The following is a 19,315-nucleotide window of genomic DNA, read 5'->3' as shown; positions in this document are numbered from 1 at the left end:
ATGTCACGTCATTTTTTTTAATATATATATATTTCAATGAGAGTTACCATTTGTATATTTTTTTCACCAAACAATTAAATTGGAGAGTTGCTACTTGCATAACTCAAAGAACAATCTTCTATTTCACTTATATAATTAGTCATAATATATATCTTTTAGGTGGTATTCACACATCTATATACGTTTACATTGAGATTTGAATTCAAACCTTTCTTTAAAAAAAAATAGTTTGATATCACTGAACCACTGATTCGTTGATAATTACTAATAATATTTTGCACTACAGATAAATTAAGCCAATATTTCTTCTTAATGTTTTAGAAAATATTATAATGTATAGTGATGGACTTAGAAAATTTTGTGAGAGGGACAGACTTTTAATTTGTAGGAACAAAATTATATAGTAGGTCCATTTTTATAATTTCAATTAATTTTTTTCTTAAATTTTTAAAAATTTAAAGTATAAAATTAAAATAAAATAAATTTGTGGGCCCGAATTGTAATTTTAGTAGAGGAGCTTTCATAAATTGTTAAAAGTTTAAAGTATAAAATGCAAAAAAAAAAAAAAAAAAAAAAATCTGGTGAGGGCAAATTGTAATTTAAGTAGGGACATTTTCATAAATTCTAAAAAATTAAAATGTAAAATGAAAATATAAAAAATTCAGTGGAAGCCCACATTGGGTCCTTGCCTGTATATGTAATAAACAAAAAAATTAAATTTCCAAAGACTATTTTTTGAAAGAAAATAAATTTCAAGAGCGTATAAAATTAATGCGCCTTGAGCTCAGGGAGACACATGCTTCCACGACTCAAACTGGCTCCGTCCTGACTATGAGTTAGAATCCCCATTTAATCTCAGATCACATAATAATTATTTTATTTCCCCTAACAAGTAGCAATATTTTTGGACTTGTCTTGTTTTTAATAAACAAATCTGTCTGACTCCTTTCATATGCTTGGTGGACCAATGTCAAGCCATAACAGCAATTCACATATGGCCTATATATTCATCTAGGGCATGCATGATACAACTAGGTGAACCATTATTATAAAATTAGTTTAAGATTCGAAAAGATGTTGTGGGCTACAAATGTAGGTCTGCCCAACAACAATCGTGCTAAAAATGTACTTAGCCAGAGATTGAATATTCAATATATATATATATATATACACACACACACACACACAATCTGTTATTTTAACTCTAAGAACATCATGCTTGTAGACACAGTGACAAACCAATGTAGGATAGATAGGTTGTCAACTTTTCTGGTACAATTTGATCACAGATTGTTGAAACTTGAGAATACTCATTTTTGACTAAAAATTAGTCCATGATCAAAACTAACTAACTTTAGCTACCGTTTTATGTTTATTTTGCTAAATTCCATTATTTAAGATTCCAAAATCATATTTTTCAGTACCATAAGGAGACAAACTCCGGATTCGTTTAAAATTTAACAGTTGTTCTAGTTTAATCATTAGGAGTTTATCTCTATTTTTTTTTTTTTTTATATAATTTTATAATTTCTTTTGTTTTGAGATTTCTTTATTCGTTCTATTATTTATTATAAATAATATATAATTTTCTTACTTAAATTTTGTGAATTTAAAGTTGTTCACGAAGGTTCATGACTTCCACTCCATCACATACCTTGATTAAATACACATCCATCAAACACATTCGTGCATCAGCAGGAACAGATCCAGGAAATTGTAGGAGGGGGGCAAAAGAGAATTTAGTATAATTTTTTTTTTTTTTAATTTTAGAAGGGACAAAGTGAAAATTTTATAGGTATATAATTAAAAATAAGAAAACTTAGTGGCATATAACAATAAATAAAACTCTAATGTACCTGCGTCCCTGTGCATGAAAGAAGGTAAATTAATGAAGCAAGTGATATTAATACACGTGATACAATGCAATATAAGAGCAAAGTCACACAAGTTTTCCAAATTATTTCCACTCTCACCTTCACGTGCAGTTCAATTCTCACGCTTCACATATACTTTTATTTTAATTTTAAGTTTTATTGCTTTCCCGCTCCCGCTTCATGTAACTCAGTGTAAGAGTGAAAGAGAAGAAAGAAAATCCCTTCAAAAATGTTATGGTGTAACTTACAAAAATGTTAGGATATTTAATAAATCTTTTAATTTTTTTTATAAGGTCCATTTTGAACCGTACGAAACATATTTTACTGTTCTACCGGAGATGATTCCGGCCAAAAGAGAACCAATTTCTTTATCTATTTGGTAAGTCATGGGTTTAGTGTCCAAGTAAGGAAGAAGAAAAAAAAAGTCTACATGTTTTTTGGGGACAAGTGAATCCAAAACCATGCCATGTGAAGCTAAATCATTTCATGCCATGAAAAGTAGAAAATGTATAAATGATTTATCGTGGGACCCATTTGCAATTAACAACTTATTGATTGAGTGATTATTGTAGTAAATGGATTAACATGTAATCTATTGAAAGAACAACACTAGGGCATGAGTTATGGGAGCTACTAAACACTTGAAAAGCACACAGTTCACTCTAAATTGTCACTTTTAAAGGAAAATGACTTTTTTTAGATGCAGTATTAATATAGGAATAAGGACACTTGTCTTTAGGCTTTATTATAGGGATAATTAGCCCTTTTTAATGGTTTGATGATATGGACTTGGAAACATAATCTTTGTTTATGTAAAGAGACTAAAGAGGGCATATAAAACAACACTCACAAGACTCCAAAAATTTGATTAAACAAAGAATTCACATGGGTTTAGAAAATTGTGAATATATAAAGTTGTCAACAAACCAACATTTATCATCATTTCATATGAACAGAGGAAAGGGGTGTTAGTCTCAATCGCTTTCTATATTATGGGAATCAATTTTCTTTTACCACAATTTCTTTGGGGTTGTGTTTGATGGCATGTAATTTGGAATCTTGAAATTAAAATTTTAAAATTAAAAAAAATTTTAATTTAAGTTTTTTAAATTATTTTTTTTTAATTTTATCAATTTCAAATTTTCAATTTCAAATATGTCAAACATAGTCTCACTGTATTAGTGTTGGGATTGAAATATAAAACCATTGAATATTACAAGATACACATAGATGGTCTAACGCTTACTTTTCAGTTCTAATTTAATTAGTCATCTTTTTCTTTTTGATCGTCCTAAAATAATTATTCCATTTAAAAAGGTCAAGGAAAATAAATGCATCTTTTCATCATTACCTTTTTTAAAAAATTTCTTTACAACATATTTATTAGAGATTCGTTAATCTGCAAATCTGATCCGATTTGTACGGATCAATCGGATTGCTACACCCATAGATTGGTAGCGAATTAAAAAAAAATCGAATATGTAACTTACAGATTGGGCTGTTAAAAATCTGATTCGATCCGTGAGTCCGATCCAATCCGTGAAATATATATATAATATTAGTTAATTTAATTAGTTAATGATAATTTAATGGACTCTAAGTATATATTAACTAATAATTATTTAAATATATTAATAAATTAAAATTTTATTTATTGGGTTATGGTTAAACTATAAATAAATAATATTAATTATAAAATAATAATGGATAATTTCGATAAACTCAACTCGCGGATTTAATCCAATCCAATCCGTTATTTCACGAATCCAATAGGTAAGATAGCGGATTGGTGGTGGATTAAGATTTGTCCGATCCGCTAATTTGTTGGGAGTGGATCGAATTAGGATTAATGTCTAATACGATTCGTGGCTACCCCCAAGGTCCTAATATTTATTCAAATTTAAAAAGATAATATAATAATTTTAAAAAAAAAAATACATTAATTGCATTTTCTCTTTAGAAGTTCTACTCCTCAAAAGACTAATTCTTATTAAACATAGAGTACAGTGTATTATTTTGACTCCTTTTGAAATGAAATTTGATGTCCCATCTCAAGGGGAGGAAGAAATAAAATTAGTAGATGTGACTTATGGAAGAATAGGGGGGACATTTTGGAAATCAAAATCAACATAATATAGATTGTCCAAATCTAGATATAATATAATTTATTAATTTATTCCAAATCTAGATTGTCAAACTAATCAACATCTTGGAACTGATTGGTGCTCTCTCTGGGGAGGTTGATCAAGAAAAGAATAGTCTGGAGATGAGAGGAGTGGATCCCTATGATAATAATTGGTTGCTGGATAAACAATATTGAGACTCTTTCAAATTTGATATAAATTGTTACTTTTATTTTTGATTTTTTTGGGATAAGTACAATGAATAAGGTTTGCTATGCCCTCAATTATTAGGGATAACAATTTGTACCACCGTCCCTTTCACTTAAAAAAAAAAATAACTTTTTGAAAAAAAAAATTTGTACCACCATCGAAGCCTGGTCTATCATATCTTTAATGATATGAATATGATAATAGTTTATATACCGTAGGGACAGGTATGAATTTTAATTTTAAACTCGTCGCGGGTTATGGGACGGGTAAAAACCCATATCGCCTTGCCCCACTCTTTACACTTTATTTTAAAAATAAAAACAAATGATATATATATATATATATATATATATATATATATATGTGTGTGTGTGTGTGTGTGTGTGTGTGTGTGTGCAAATTATTGTGTTCATGTATATATACGTATATCATAATTTACATTGTATAAAATTTATAGATTTTATCAATTTATTTATATAAATAACAAAAAAATAAAACATAAATGGGGTGGGGCGAGCACTGGTACACTTATCTCTTAATGTTTTGATTTTATTTATTTGTTTATTTATTTATTTATTTTTTTGAGAAATTGGATCAATTGCACCACTTACCATGAACTATAAAATATGCACAATACACCTTAAAATGATTTTTTTTTTTTTCAAAAAAAAATTCATTAGATGGAATTGGATCACTGGTCTGGCTGATGTGATCTATCATTTTCAAAAGGTTGGTGAGGGTTTGAGTTCTGAGTAGGGATGGTAATTTCCTCCGATCTTTTCGCCCTGCTCCACATGGGGTGAATTTGATAGCTCCCTAAATGAGTTTGGGACGGATATAATAAAATAATTAAAAATTCGAAGCGGGTTTCAGGTGGAGGCGGATTTAGTCATGAACCTGTCCCCGCCCTGATTATATGTGTACCTTTAAAAATTACATATATATATATATAATATTTAATATTTTTGAGACCCATGTCACTTTGCGTTAAGTGTATTTAACATATAAATATTCATTTTTATTTTTTGTAATTTAAAAGTTGAGCGAGCTTATTTATGAGTCCAATTTGATCACATTTGGCTAGTTTTTTTTTTACTAAATAATAAAAGTGGCATAATCTGCCCCCGCCCTACAATTAAACTGAATACGCAAGGCAGAGTCGGTACTTTGTCTGTCGAAGTAGGGGCAGAGATGGGATAACAATTATAAACCTATTCCGAAGTAGGGGCGGAGTTGGTATGACGGATTTTATAATGGGGCAGAGTAGAATTTAGTCAAACTCACCCCAATTCCGTCCCGTTGCCATCCCTAGTTCTGAGAGGGGCAATGCATGATCTTATACGTTTGTTTTGATTTTCAAGAATTAAAAAAAATAAAAATAAAAATATTAGAAAGAAAACACTATAACCATAGATAGGTTTTGTTAGATGTGTGTCAAAATTTTCATATTAAGGCTTTGTTCTACGGCATAGAATTGGAATTGAAAAAAAAATTGGTTCAATTTTCTAAAATGTTTTTCTCCAATTCCACAAACTCTAATTCCAAAACTCCAATTCCATGCAACAGAACATAACCGAAAATTAATTGTACAAAAATTTGAATGGTAAGAAATTGCACCTTACCCCCTTAAAATACTAGCTTATTTATTTATTTATTTTCTTTCCAAGGCAAAAAAAAAACTTTCATTAAAAACATAGCATAGGCAATTACAATCTCTAGTTGGCATCTCTTCAATGAAAGTAGGAAAAACATCTGAATAACAAATATACAGATTCACTAATGTTTTTTTTCGGTAATTAGATTCACTAATGTTTGTAACCAAGAAAAATTTATGCAATTAATCCAAAATATAAATTGAATATTTCAAAAAGTCTCAATACTTTGACTATTTAGTTTTTATATTGTAGGGTATTGATTTGCAAATCTTCTATAAAAGTATAAAACCTTATAAGTATATTAGATTGAAACGCAATTTTTTAAATATTTCCTATGCGGACACCCGAAGTGTGGGTCTATTTATTATTATTATTTTTTATCTGGTGGGTCTATTTATTGATTAAGCGAGAAATTGGGGTCGGGGTATCTATTAAATACAATCTTGAAGATGGGCATTAATTTGTGAAGTCACAATGGTGATGATGCCGGGTAGGTCCATGTTTGGATTGTCCCCCGAGTGTCCACATGTATATGGCAACACCGAAGACGTTAACCAAACATCATGTAGGCTTTTCTCGCTAACTCTATTAGACATGGTATCAATTGCTCGTCCATCTCATAGTGCTCTAGTCATGTCTCTCTCCAGCTCTCTCTCTCTCTCTCTCTCTCTCTCTCACACACACACACAGGGTTAGGGTGCATGCATTATGTGAGTTCAAATTATCTGCACACGCTTGTTATAGTGACAGCTATGAACACTTAAACGTGTTATTGTGTTACACGCATGAGTGATAGTGACCATTTAGTATTATATAGTGACGGTAGTAATTGCTTGGCCATCCCTTGTGCTCTTTAGTCATGTTTATCTCTTTCACCCACATTGAGTTAGGTTGAATATATTATGTGAGATTAAATCATATATAGTTGTACTGTAGCGGACGATTATGATCACTTACACGTGTGATCGTATCACACGCACGAGTGATTTAGACCATCTAGGATGGTAGTTATTGCTTTGCTACCTCTAGGGCTTTAGTCATATCTCAATCCCTCAATTTCACATTGAGTTAGGGTCAATACATTTTATTAATTCAGATCCTCTGTAGTACAATGTGTTATATTGGAATGGATGGCCACAATTAGGGTCAATACATTTTATTAATTCAGATCCTCTAGTACAACGTGTTATACTGGAATGGATGGCCACAATCACTAACACATGTGATCGTGTTATATGTATGAGTGATCGTGCCACGCTGATGTTACTGCACTTTATCGGGCGCCTACAATTTTTCAGGATAGAAAAAGTTTTGGACCATGTGGATGGCCTCTTCATAGAGAACAAGGCTAGGTGTGTTTCCCAAGGATATCGAAGGTCTTGGGCTATGTGGGTCATTCACATAAATGGCTGTCACTGCCCAGGACAAGTACTTATCAAAAGAAACAGTGAAGGGGCTATGTTGACACTTCAATTTGGCCAAACATAGTGTAGGCATTTCTCACTAACTGTAGTAGACATGGTGCTAGTATTTGTCACCACTATTGTGCTGTCAAAGTATATATCCTTGGCACCCACCCACCTCTCTCTCTCTCTCTCTCTCTCACTCACACTCACACTCACACACACACATGATATTATTATTAGGTTAGGATGAATGCATTTTCTTGGATCACAAAATCACTATAGATCATGTCATGTGGGTGGCTTCTACATAGAGAACAAAGGGTGATTGTGTTATATCATAGACATGAAACATTTTGGACTAGTATGTGTGTGTGTGTGGGGTGGGGGTCACTTTCACATAAAAGGTTATAGTCACTAACCAAGGACTACTTGTGTGGCATAGGAAACCTAAGGGGTCTATGCTGACATTTTCATTTAGTATGGGTCAATTTAATAGGCAACATGTCCACATGCTCTTTGAAGATGTTACAAAACATTAGGTTGTCCTTATTGACAAAGGATAGCAGACATATATGCTACAAAGTTGCTGCACCAACCGCCATCATATTATATGCTCTCTATACATACATATATATCATGAATGAATATATGTATGCGGTCAGGATTCATTGTAGCCAACTTGTCTTAGTACATGATTTGATTTACGGGAACAGTGTCAATGAGGAAGTTTGTTACAATAAATGATAATTCACATTATAAAAATTGTGTGAAAGGAATGATTAGACATCTCATTTGTCAATTAAATCTTGTTTGGTTTGAGAACTTGAGTATGGGGTACATCTTTTGTTTTGGGGGGATTTTCTAGTATTTGAAAGTTCAAAACTCCGTTCTTTTATTTTTATTTGGCATATCTACTTGAGCCAGATGAAAGTAATCTTTTATGTCCGATTTTGCGGGGATCCTAAATTTTCTTTTCCTAGGCCTATAGTTAAAACACTCACTTTCAGGTTTGTTTGAATATGAAATCTAATCCTAAAAATACATCATCCCATCCTTTTTTTTTTTTTTTTTTTTTTTTTTTTTTAGTACCCAAGGCTTCGATACATTTCGAAGTCGAGAAATCTCTACTGGAACAGGTGCTATCGGAGAACAATTAGCCGAACTAGATTTACAAATTATTATAAATTATTCAATGCTTTCACATTATTTTCATAACTTCATTTATTGAGACCAACATCACTCACTCCTCCAGACCACATGAAAAATATTAGATATCCAATATACTTACCATGCAGAAGCTTTATTTCAATGAATATTCACTATATGTTTTCATTAGATATCCAATATACTTACTATGTAGAACCTTTATTTCAATGAATATTCACCATATGTTTTCATTAGATATCCAATATACTTGCTGTGTAGAAACTTTTTTTCAATGAATATTCACTATATGTTTTCCTTGATAAAAAAAATAAGCACCTAATTTTGTTTGGCAAGAAAAATTACTACCGGTGTCCTGAATATTCACAAGTTCTATTGTATAATAATAGATGTTACTTAATGTATTGTCACTTCAACTTAAAAGTATTAATGAAAATATGACATTTCTGTCTTGTAATATATACCATATATAATTGTGTAAGACGGATAGGTGAGAATAACATTTATGATTTGCTTTGTTGTGGTTAAATAACATACTTGATGGGCGTCATACATCAAAGATCTCTAGAACTGAAAGCAAACAATCAAATTACCATCACTTTACAGCATTCACTCATTTTCCACTTCCTTTTATTTTACTCTAGCACAAACATCAAACTAGTTAAGAACATCAAGGAAAATGATTATTATCCTTTATTTTTCTTCCCTTTATTTTTCTCTTCTAGTGAGAATCAAGGACCCCAAAAGAAGACCAAAAAAGAACTTAAGAGGGAAAAAAACAAGATTCAACCACAAGCCAAAAACTTGCACATCCAATACTCACTCAATGCCATACATCTTCCTCAACATGATTACTATCTCATAAACCTCTCTCTCCATGCATTTCTTCATCCAAGTTGAGAATTTGGGACATTGGTCCTCCACCTTGAAACCCCCAAATTTCTCATAGGCAAAATAAATTATTATCATCATCTAGACCAGAGGTGACAGATAGCAGGTATTTCCAATCCTCTTCTCTGATAGTGAATGACAAAATTAGTTATAAACTACCATGATTACAACAAAGCAACAGCAAAAGTAAATCCCACATCTAAGGCAATTGTATCTCCTTCACCAAAAAAGCTTCAACCTACACATTAAATGAAAGAGAATAATATTAAGAATCAGGATATTGTTAAGTATATTAATAATCTATACAAATGGGAAAAAAAAAATAATAAATTTACTTACCAAAAGAAATCATATTGATTTGTTGGATGACTAAGGTAATTGTATCTCCTTTATGTCCTATGTTGTTCTATATATATATATTTCAATTTAAAGTCAAATTTAAGAAAATAGAAATTATGTTAAAAAGTTAATGAATACTTACATTTAATACTTCATTCAGTTCATAAATAGAACGTACCCAGTCGGCATCACAAATCAAAGCTTCCAACGTTTTTGTAGATAATGATGCATGATATGTGTTATGCCTTGATCATCAACCCTAGATTATATTTAAATGTTTTGGGCTAACCCTTAAGTTCTAGGCTTGAACACATTTTAATTTCAGTCTTAATCCATTCTCCTAGTTGGCCAAATTTAAGTTCAAGATCAAGTTAAAGGAAGCCTGAAAATTGCAACTTTCTACCTAAAGTTATCAAAGACTGTACTAAGTAAACTTTTCCATATGGAGATTTAGTTCACCAACAGGCCAGTGGCCTAGTGGTACCATACCCCTACTACCTAAAGGGAGGTAAGGGGTTCAAGCCTCAGTGGAGGCATGTGCGTGAGTACCAATTAAGAAAAAAAAAAATTGCTTTCATGGTAGGGAAAGTGACTGCAATTTCATGTTGATTATGATTTACTAGCATCTCTTTCTGTCATTTGTCAGCCTATGGGCTCATACTAGCAATGGATGATACCAAAAACTTGTTGGATGAGATGATACCTCAAAAAAGAAAATATTGACAATGGAATTGTAGAACAGGGATGGAAAGCAAGCAGAGTCAAGTTTACACCAAGAGGTGAAGAGAGCTTCCTCCAAGAACTTACAAAGTTGAAGCCACTCCATGGTCAGGGATCATATGGCTTCCCTACAAAAAACTTAAAGCCACTTCAACCTCTCCCGCTCCCTAATTAGCTCATTCGATATTCCAAGAGAGTTTTACCCCATTTTAACATTGTTTAGCTTCTCCCAACTTTCATCTAATCCCCCAATTTTCAGACCTAATAATTGTGTCCAAATAATCAACCAAAGCTTTGTTTGGACATAAGCTCAATTTTTATACCAAAGGTTGATCTGATGCTAATATTTTCCCCCAGCAAGTGATCAATTTTCTTCCATTGATAAGGTACCGAGTTCCAACTCTAAACATTCATATATTTTTAACAAGACATTTGCATGAAATGGGTCAAGAAGAAAGTTCAATCTCAAATTTAGCTAACATATCCCTAACAGATAAAAAAGAAGCTACAGCATAGGGGACGTGTAGATTTACCAACAAAATAAATCATTTGGTCATAATCTAAAAAAGCTTTCCTCCTAAATCAGGTTCAGCATGTATATTTAACATTCGTAACTCTTTAACAATATCATCTACAGCCTTAGTCAAACAACTCTGTGATTTTAAAATTTAGTTACAGGTAGCTCAATGGAGTGTGCAACAGATAGAAGTAACCAAGTAAAAGTAGATAATCCAGAGCAGAACAGATTCGCAATCCAAAACAAAAACTACAAGAATTAATTAACAAAAACTAAAACAATAATTGATGTTTCTCTTCTATTATAAACTAATTTTTAACTATGTAATGCTTGATAAAATATTCATTTCACTCATAATCAAAGAAGTACAGGCACTCCTCCATATACTATTTTGAGGGCAACTAGGAAGGAAAGAAAGCAAAGAACTTTCCACAATTCCGAGCCCTCAGTGGTGATCAACCCAGCAGAATTAGGTACCCTATTGTGGCATTTTGCAATGCAAATGAACTTCACCAGAATCTCTGATGAAACTTTTTCATCACTCCTTTCCCAGGAGCACTTTACATCCACCCAAAAGCTTAACCTGTTGGGCGGAGCTGTGGGACAAGAACCGTATCTATATCTATATCCCTACATATAGCTAAGATAAACAAGTAATGAACAACCTATCACATACGAATGAATTAATTAACACTTTAGGCTTAAAACAGCATTAATTCACATGAACAATTAGAAGGAAAATCTTAAATTGATGCGGAAACAGTTTAATAAAGGAGTTGAAGCATGCCGTAGAACCTCACTAAAATTATCGTTAAGGGAGACACCCTTTGTTCCCAAACCGCAACTATCCAGACAACCATCATAAAAAAATACCATAAGCTGCTACATCAGCTACCGAAGCCATCGCCACGGCCAATAGCTGTACATCAAAACTTTGAAATCGATGCTCTTGATGAATTGTTAGGCCAAAATGTATTTGTAAAATAGTACAGCAGGGGGCATTGAAATTTCTTCTCCCTGGACATCATCAACGTCAGCTCCGTCGTCGATCTCGACAACACCAACGGCTCCGTCCTCGATCTCAAAACATCAACAGCCGCCGCAACCGCCACAGATCCAGGCGGCCGTTGATGTGATTGAGATCGACGACGGAGCCGTGTGGTCCAGATGCACAATCTTCACAGCACGAGAACATGGCAGTGGCGATCGCTTCGGTAGTGAAAGAGCAGCTGGTTCGCCCATTGCGGTACAACCTAATTTTTGGGCTCGTTTGGAAGGAGGGATTTAGAGGGATTTGGAGAGAAAAGAAAGGGAAGGATAGGGATGTGTTTGGATGGAGGGAATAGAAGAGAAAAAGTAAAGATTGGAAAGGATCTGAAAGGATTATCTATCCCTCCAAGTTCTTTCAATATGTTTGGTAGGGTGTGTTTAAAGGAAAAATGATAAAATTAGTTAAGAAGGAAAGAAAAGGATAATTTTAATATGGTATTGTGTTTGGTTGATTAAGGAAGAAAAAAAAAGGGAAAGAGAATAATCATGTTTGGAGAAAGAAAAGAAAGGAGATTTATTTTAATAAATTTATTATTATACCTTTTTATATTTTTAAATATAAATTTATTTATATATATATATATATATATTTGTCTCCTTTTCATATTTTAATATTTGTCTCCATATTAGATGCTTAAAATATAAATTTATTTATACATATAAAAACGCCGATCTTCTCTCTCTACAACTATAAACTATTACAAAATCTCTCTGTTCTCGATCTCAACGCCGAACTTCTCTCTCTCTAATTACAAACTACTACAAGGATGGGAAAGTCAAAACTCATATATTTTAGTTTATATATTTGTTTGCAAGATTCAAAACTTCAAAATCCATATTCAGATTGTTTAAAAAGTCAAAACCCAATTTTAAATTTTTTTAAAAATCAAAACCCATATAAGATTGTTCAAAAAATCAACTCATATCAAATTGTTCAAAAAATCAAAACCCATATCAATTTCCATCGCCACCCCTCTCTGCAACTATAAAATCAGTTTCCAATAAGGACAAAATTGACATTTGAAATCACTCACCAAGCCTCTCCTTCCCTTTTCCTTTCCTTTCATTTCCTTTCAATTTTAAAAGGTTAAGAAATTCACTGTTAAAGATATAAGTTAACCCTCTAAACCCTTTCCTCTCTTTTTCGTTTCCACCGTTCACCTTTACCCAAACACAATTTTTTTATAACCCTCCGTCGCCTTCGCCGTCCCCTTCCCTTTCCCTTCAGACCTAATCTACCAAATTGAGCCTAAAACCCAATCCCTCCAAAATTGACACGATTTGGAGGGATTTGGAGAGAAAGGAAGCAAATTACAACCAAGGGGCAAGAGAGTTGAGAGACAGCCGGATATGGGTTTTGATTACAGTTGGAGAGAGAGAGAGGGAGGCTGAGAACGGGAAAAGTCGCCGAAATTGCAGAAAAACCTTATGGAAAAAATAAATAAATAAACCCTATTTTAAAAATCAAAATTTCATAAATTCAAAAACCAAATCAATCAAATTCACATCAAATTGACACTTGAAAACAGTTTTAGAAACAAAAAACTCTCGGCAACATCATCATCATCCACAAAAAAAAAAAAAAAATACATTCAAGCGTGCATCAACATAGATCAAGCACGATTCAATAACTATTGTAGATTTTGATCTTCTGATTTTTGTAGATTTTGTAGATTGCAGTTGGAGAGAGAGAGAGAGGTAACAGATGAGGCGATTAGGGAGGCTGAAATGATTTTGCCGACATGGGTTTTGATATTATGATTTTTTGTAGATTTTGTAGATAGCAGTTGGAGAGAGAGAGAGAGAGAGAGAGAGAGGTGAGAGATGAGGCGATTAGGGAGGCTGAAATGATTTTGCTGGGTTTTGATATTATGATTTTTGTAGATTGCAATTGAAAGAGAGAGAGAGAAGTGTGAGATGAGGCGATTAGGGAAGGCTGAAATGATTTTGCCGACATGAGTTTTGATATTCTGATTTTTGTAAATTTTGTAGATTGCAGTTGGAGAGAGAGAGAGAGAGAGCGCGAGAATAGAGAGATGAGGGCTCAAATAATTTTGCCCTCCTAACCCTATCCAAAAAAAAAGTAAAATGGTAATTTTATTATTATTATTTTTGTTTTTTTTTTTCCTATCCAAACACCAATATTCTCAATTTCTTTATTTTCTTTCTAATTTATCTAAATATAAATTTAAATTATAGCTTTTCTGTCTTTTACTCTTTAATAGGGTTTCAAATCTAGGAGTATTATACTCGTAGCGGGCTCTGTGAAGCTCTTTTCATTGAGACAAATGTGCCCCTAATTATTATTATTATTATTTGTAAAAAAAATAAAAAAAAGAAAAGAAAAGAGAAAGAATCAAACCAAAAAACACAAAGCAAAACGTAAAAAGTTAAGTTCGAATTTACGTAGAATTTAGCATTACACAACAAATTCTAAAAACAACTGACATTTATTTACAATAGTCAAATTTGACTTTTCTGACCTTATTTGTAAATGGTTAATATGTAACGCTGCTTATACGATGTACAAAACAAAACAATAAAATTACAAATGAAATAATCATTTTTTTTTTAATAACTTTAGCTAAGGATGCCTTCATATATCCTTGTGGGAGAAATGCATATGGTACCCTGATGATGTTATAATAATAATAATAATGTTTGTTATTAGTTCATTTTAAATAAACCATCAAATGAACACAATTTTTTTTTTTTTTTTGACGCAATGAACAAATTGATATATATACTCTCTCACATGAAACAAAGAAATACCTTTGTGTTCAAAACGGTGACGTAATCTTAAATTTGGTATTTTTAAATCGGTAGACGTAATCTTAAATTTGGTATTTTTAAATCGGTAAAACTCTATTTTAGTTTGTTTAATTATTAAAATACAACGCAACAAGACACTCTATCCTAAAGTATGCCCTCCAAATGTCTCACTTTTGGTTTGAATGCCAATCATATTAACTAGCTTCATAGTCCAAAGTCACGTGAACCTACGGCTCCAAAGGAGAAAAAAAAAAAAAAAGTAATGAATAATCCACATTATGCAGTACTATGTAGCATTTGAGTTTTCAAGTATATGTCCACATTACATTTGCCACCTCATCATTCTGAATTTTTTAGAATAGTTTTTTAAGTGACAAATCAATTAAGTCCTGACTTATGACCTAAAATAAGTTTTTTAATTTTTTAAACTTAAAATAATAGATGCTCAAAGAGAAGAGGGGTGGCACTCTCTCGGTCACATGTCGCAATGTCATCCCAAAAAAAAAAACACAAAAGTTAAAATAAGTCCCACTGAGAATGGAACCTTACAATATTGAAATAAGCCCAACTAAGAATGGAACCGTATGAGTATATTTATATTGAAAATAAACAAATTAGGTCATCATATTATAGAAGTAAAAAAGTAGCCAAATTAAGTCATGCAATTTTTGTTGAATATTAGTAAGAATGTACGTTGGAAATATGAGGAAAATCACCTTGCATTTTTCTTGATTACAATTGAGAGAGAAATATGATACTTCTTGTTCATAACTTGCTCGTTGATAACGATATAACCGATGATACATGATTCAATTAAATACAAGAAATATTATATTTAATTTTTTAAAACCAATTCTAATTAGACTAACTTATGAGTTAGGACTCAATTTTTATAAAATACTTATTTATTTTTAAGGGTTTTATAGAGGTCTTTCATCTATAGAGTACATAAAAATAGCATTTAGAAAATGTTTTTTTGTTAATAATTTATTTAGAAAATATTTAACACATTTTGTTCGGTATTTAAAGCACATAAAGATGAGCCTATAGAGTATAGACCATTCAATTCATAGCATAAAGTTGGGCTTCCTCAAGTCCCTCTCACACATGAGATAGAAAGCCCATGAACAATAAAAGGACTTACTATAATCATCCCTCTGTGTGTGTGTGTGAGAGAGAGAGAGAGAGAGAGAGAGGGGAAGGATAGGGTCATAGGGTAGCTTTACTGAAGTGGAGTGTCAATTTGTTGTCAGGAAGCTTCATTGATGAAAAGCAGATCCCTCTATGTAAAAATCAAATGGTGCCAAAATTAGGTAAAATCTGGTGCTCTGCCCCCCACGTAGGACCCTTGTATTCATTTACCTTTTTACCCTTCCTAAAAATCAATCACTCAAACTGAAAATTTATAACATGATAAAGTAGGTGTTTGGGATTGCTTTTTTACTAGTGAAAAGTATTTTTATTTTAAAAAATTACGATGTAATGTGTTTGGTGAAAAAATAAAGCTCTTATAAATGGTAAAGGTTAGGTATAAAAAGCACATTTAAGTGAAGTTGGGAATCGCAGCTTTTAAAATCGCGTTATGGTAAAGGTCCATATTTTTAGGTAACTACTTTTCTTTTAGATAATTTAATTCCTTTATATTTTTTATAGATACAATTGTATCCCTATTCCCTTCTACAAACAAATAGCAAATAATATGGACTATGTAACAAAGTAAAATCCTAATTTATTTTGGGACTCTAGTTGCCTTCCAATCTCAGTTTATTTTGGAACTCTGAATTATATAATTGTTAGATGTTTAATTTTTAATAAATTATGATTTGTAATTTATTTTTAAAATAACTATAATACATTTATACTATTATCTTAAATAACAAGTAATACGATTATTAATTGTGGTTAAAGTGTTTAGTTTTATTTTATGAAATGTTGTCTATATTGCAAAATATTATATTATTAAATTTCATTATTAGATAGCATATGAACAAATTTGCTTAATTTATTACTAGAAGATTCCAAATTAGATACAAATTAATCATCATTAAAATATGTTTAACTCATTTATATTTTAGTACTTAGTATAAATTCGATATCATAAACAAAATATGTGATATTTAAAAAAAAAAAAAAAAAAACAATACAAGTTGATCTTTATAAATTATTGAACTCAAATTTTTTTTACAATATTTAATATTAGGGAATTAGTATATGTTTAGTGCAAGGGTAATATAGTAAAATTAGTAATAAAAGTGCTTTAAGCAACATTATTACCAAACAAATTTAAAAGTGTTTCGAGTATAAAAAGTTCTTTATACAATGTGTCACTAAACGCTTAACTGTATTTTATTGACAGCATTTTTATAACAGCTCTATTATTAAAAGCGCTTTAAACATTCTCACAGCAATTTCAAACTGGCTCAAAGAGGCCAAATGTCAAACAAGAAGTTAAAAAAATTAGAAAAATGTCAAACAAAAAGTTAAAAAAATAAAATACCATAGGTCAAGTAGTGAGAAGAGGACAAAACAAACCACATCCACCTTATCTATTAAAATAATTTATATTGTATTTTAAAAATAATATTTAAAATTTTGAAAATTTATTTATTCAATTTTTTTAATTGACTCTTTTATAGCTACTTAATTAGCATAGGACGAAACCAATCACCATGAGACAGAAGGGGTGCCTTTCCCGAGGTTAAATATACTAAAAATTTCTGGCAAAATTATTCAAAATTTTCACTTTCCCTCCTCCGAATTTCAGCCTTCGTAATCAAATTTATAGTCCCCCCCTCCTCTCTCTCTACAAATTCCCCTTAGTTTTTTTCCTATCTTGTATTTTATAGGGTTAATTATACTCACACACTTTGAATTTACTCTATTAATAACTGGATGAAATTAACTCATTTTTTAACATGCACAACCCCGTCAGAATATCATCCAAACAAGTTTTTAAAATGTAGAAAAAGACGAGTTTGCCCCTCCAATCTTTAATTCATTTTAATAATAAAAATAAAAATATATATCTCAATTTGTAAATTGACAAATTTGTCCCCATTAATTGAAGACCTCTGTCCGTATTTACCCAGCGACGACACCCGCCGCTTCTCTTCCCCTTTCTCTCTCCGCCAGCTGCCACCATCCCTCCTCAACAACGGCCACCGCCTCCACCCATCACCACCATCTCTCTCCACCCATCATTACCATCTCTATTCAATCATGATCGCAACCACCATATCTTTGCACCCACTACCACCATCGCTCTCCACCCACCGATGATTATTGTATCACCATCTTTCTTATCATTACCAACATGGTTGATCCGTGCCTATAGGTGGCCCAATAAACCGATGTGAGTGCAAAGAGGAGGTTGGTTGTAGATGGGCGGTACGAGAAGGAAGTGGATTGCAGCGGTGAAAGTTGCAATGAACTAGGGTTTGTGAAATTTTGTGAAGGAATTCGGATTGATTTATGGTTTGCGGACTGCGGCGGAGGTGACGATGAAGGAATTGCTCCTCTCATTGTTCTTCTTGCTCCTCTGTTTCTTCGAATTTGGGTCGGAGCTTTCCCGGTGTTCGAGATTCTAAATTGATGACCAACAACTCTTCATTGTGTATGTATATTTGCGTATTAATTATTTATGTGTGTGACTAATGTGTGATTGAAATTAGTTTTTTTTTTTTTTTTTTTTTTTTTTTTTTTTTTTTTTTTTTTTTTTTTTTTTGTAGAGAGAGAGAAAGGATTTGATTAAAAGGAAAGTTATTAAATTTGGTATGTGTTTGTGTGTATATACGTATATGTGATCACAAATACACTCAATTCTTACCTTTTAAGAAGAAAAAAAAAACACTCAATTCTTCAACTTTCCTTTTCAGCAAATATACATATATCCTTTAACAATCATACAAACAATATATAGATATACAGAAACACAAGCATCCAAGTAAATGATTTCTAATATAGAAATATATATGTGTATATATTATTCGTTTGTGTTTGTGTGAGATTCTCTCTAATGGGATTTTTACATATGTGTATGTATAATATATCTATATACAGGCTGAATTTGATGATTTATGTGTTTGTGGGTGTGGTGGGGTGTGAAGCGGTGGTGGGGCTGTGAGTGGTGGTGGTGGTGGGTGTGATGGTTAAAAAGGTAATTTTATTTTTTAAATAGGATAATTAATAAGTTAAAGGGCAAAAAAGTCAATTCATCCTGCGTCAGATGTGGTAGGGGTATTTTATATATGCAGTATTTTATAATAATATATACTCGTATATTTTTTTAATAAAAATATGAAAAATGATCCCTAATTTTTTTCATTCTTAATAGAATTTTATATATATTTCTTATTTTTTTCTCTTAAATTATTTTCTTAATCTATATATATATATATATATATATATATATATATATATAAACTGACTTATATGCATGTATATTATATTGTAGATACGTATACAATGAAATTTTTTTCTGGCTGCGTCCCTGGAGGTGAGGGTGGTTGTGAGCATTGCCTTTGTGATCGTCGTTAATGGATAATTGGAAAACTGCACCAAGAAGATCAGCTCGAATTGCTGAGTTTGCCGGCCC

At 31.7% G+C, this 19,315-nt stretch overlaps 1 long non-coding RNA gene across 1 annotated transcript; it reads right to left on the bottom strand.

Annotated features, from left to right (window-relative positions):
- Positions 1-9,102: 9,102 nt before the first annotated feature.
- On the bottom strand, positions 9,103-12,448 carry LOC132266431 (uncharacterized). Its single transcript, XR_009468618.1, has 2 exons — positions 11,695-12,448; positions 9,103-9,561 (listed from the first exon to the last, which is right to left on the bottom strand). It is a non-coding gene; the product is annotated as an uncharacterized LOC132266431 (long non-coding RNA).
- Positions 12,449-19,315: the final 6,867 nt, after the last annotated feature.

This window comes from Cornus florida, unplaced genomic scaffold (genome assembly GCF_030987335.1).
Source record: "Cornus florida cultivar Cherokee Brave unplaced genomic scaffold, ASM3098733v1 CherokeeBrave_3.0.0_Hap2_Chr07, whole genome shotgun sequence".
Taxonomy (NCBI): Eukaryota; Viridiplantae; Streptophyta; class Magnoliopsida; order Cornales; family Cornaceae; genus Cornus; species Cornus florida.
This window is presented reverse-complemented; position numbering and strand designations above follow the sequence as displayed.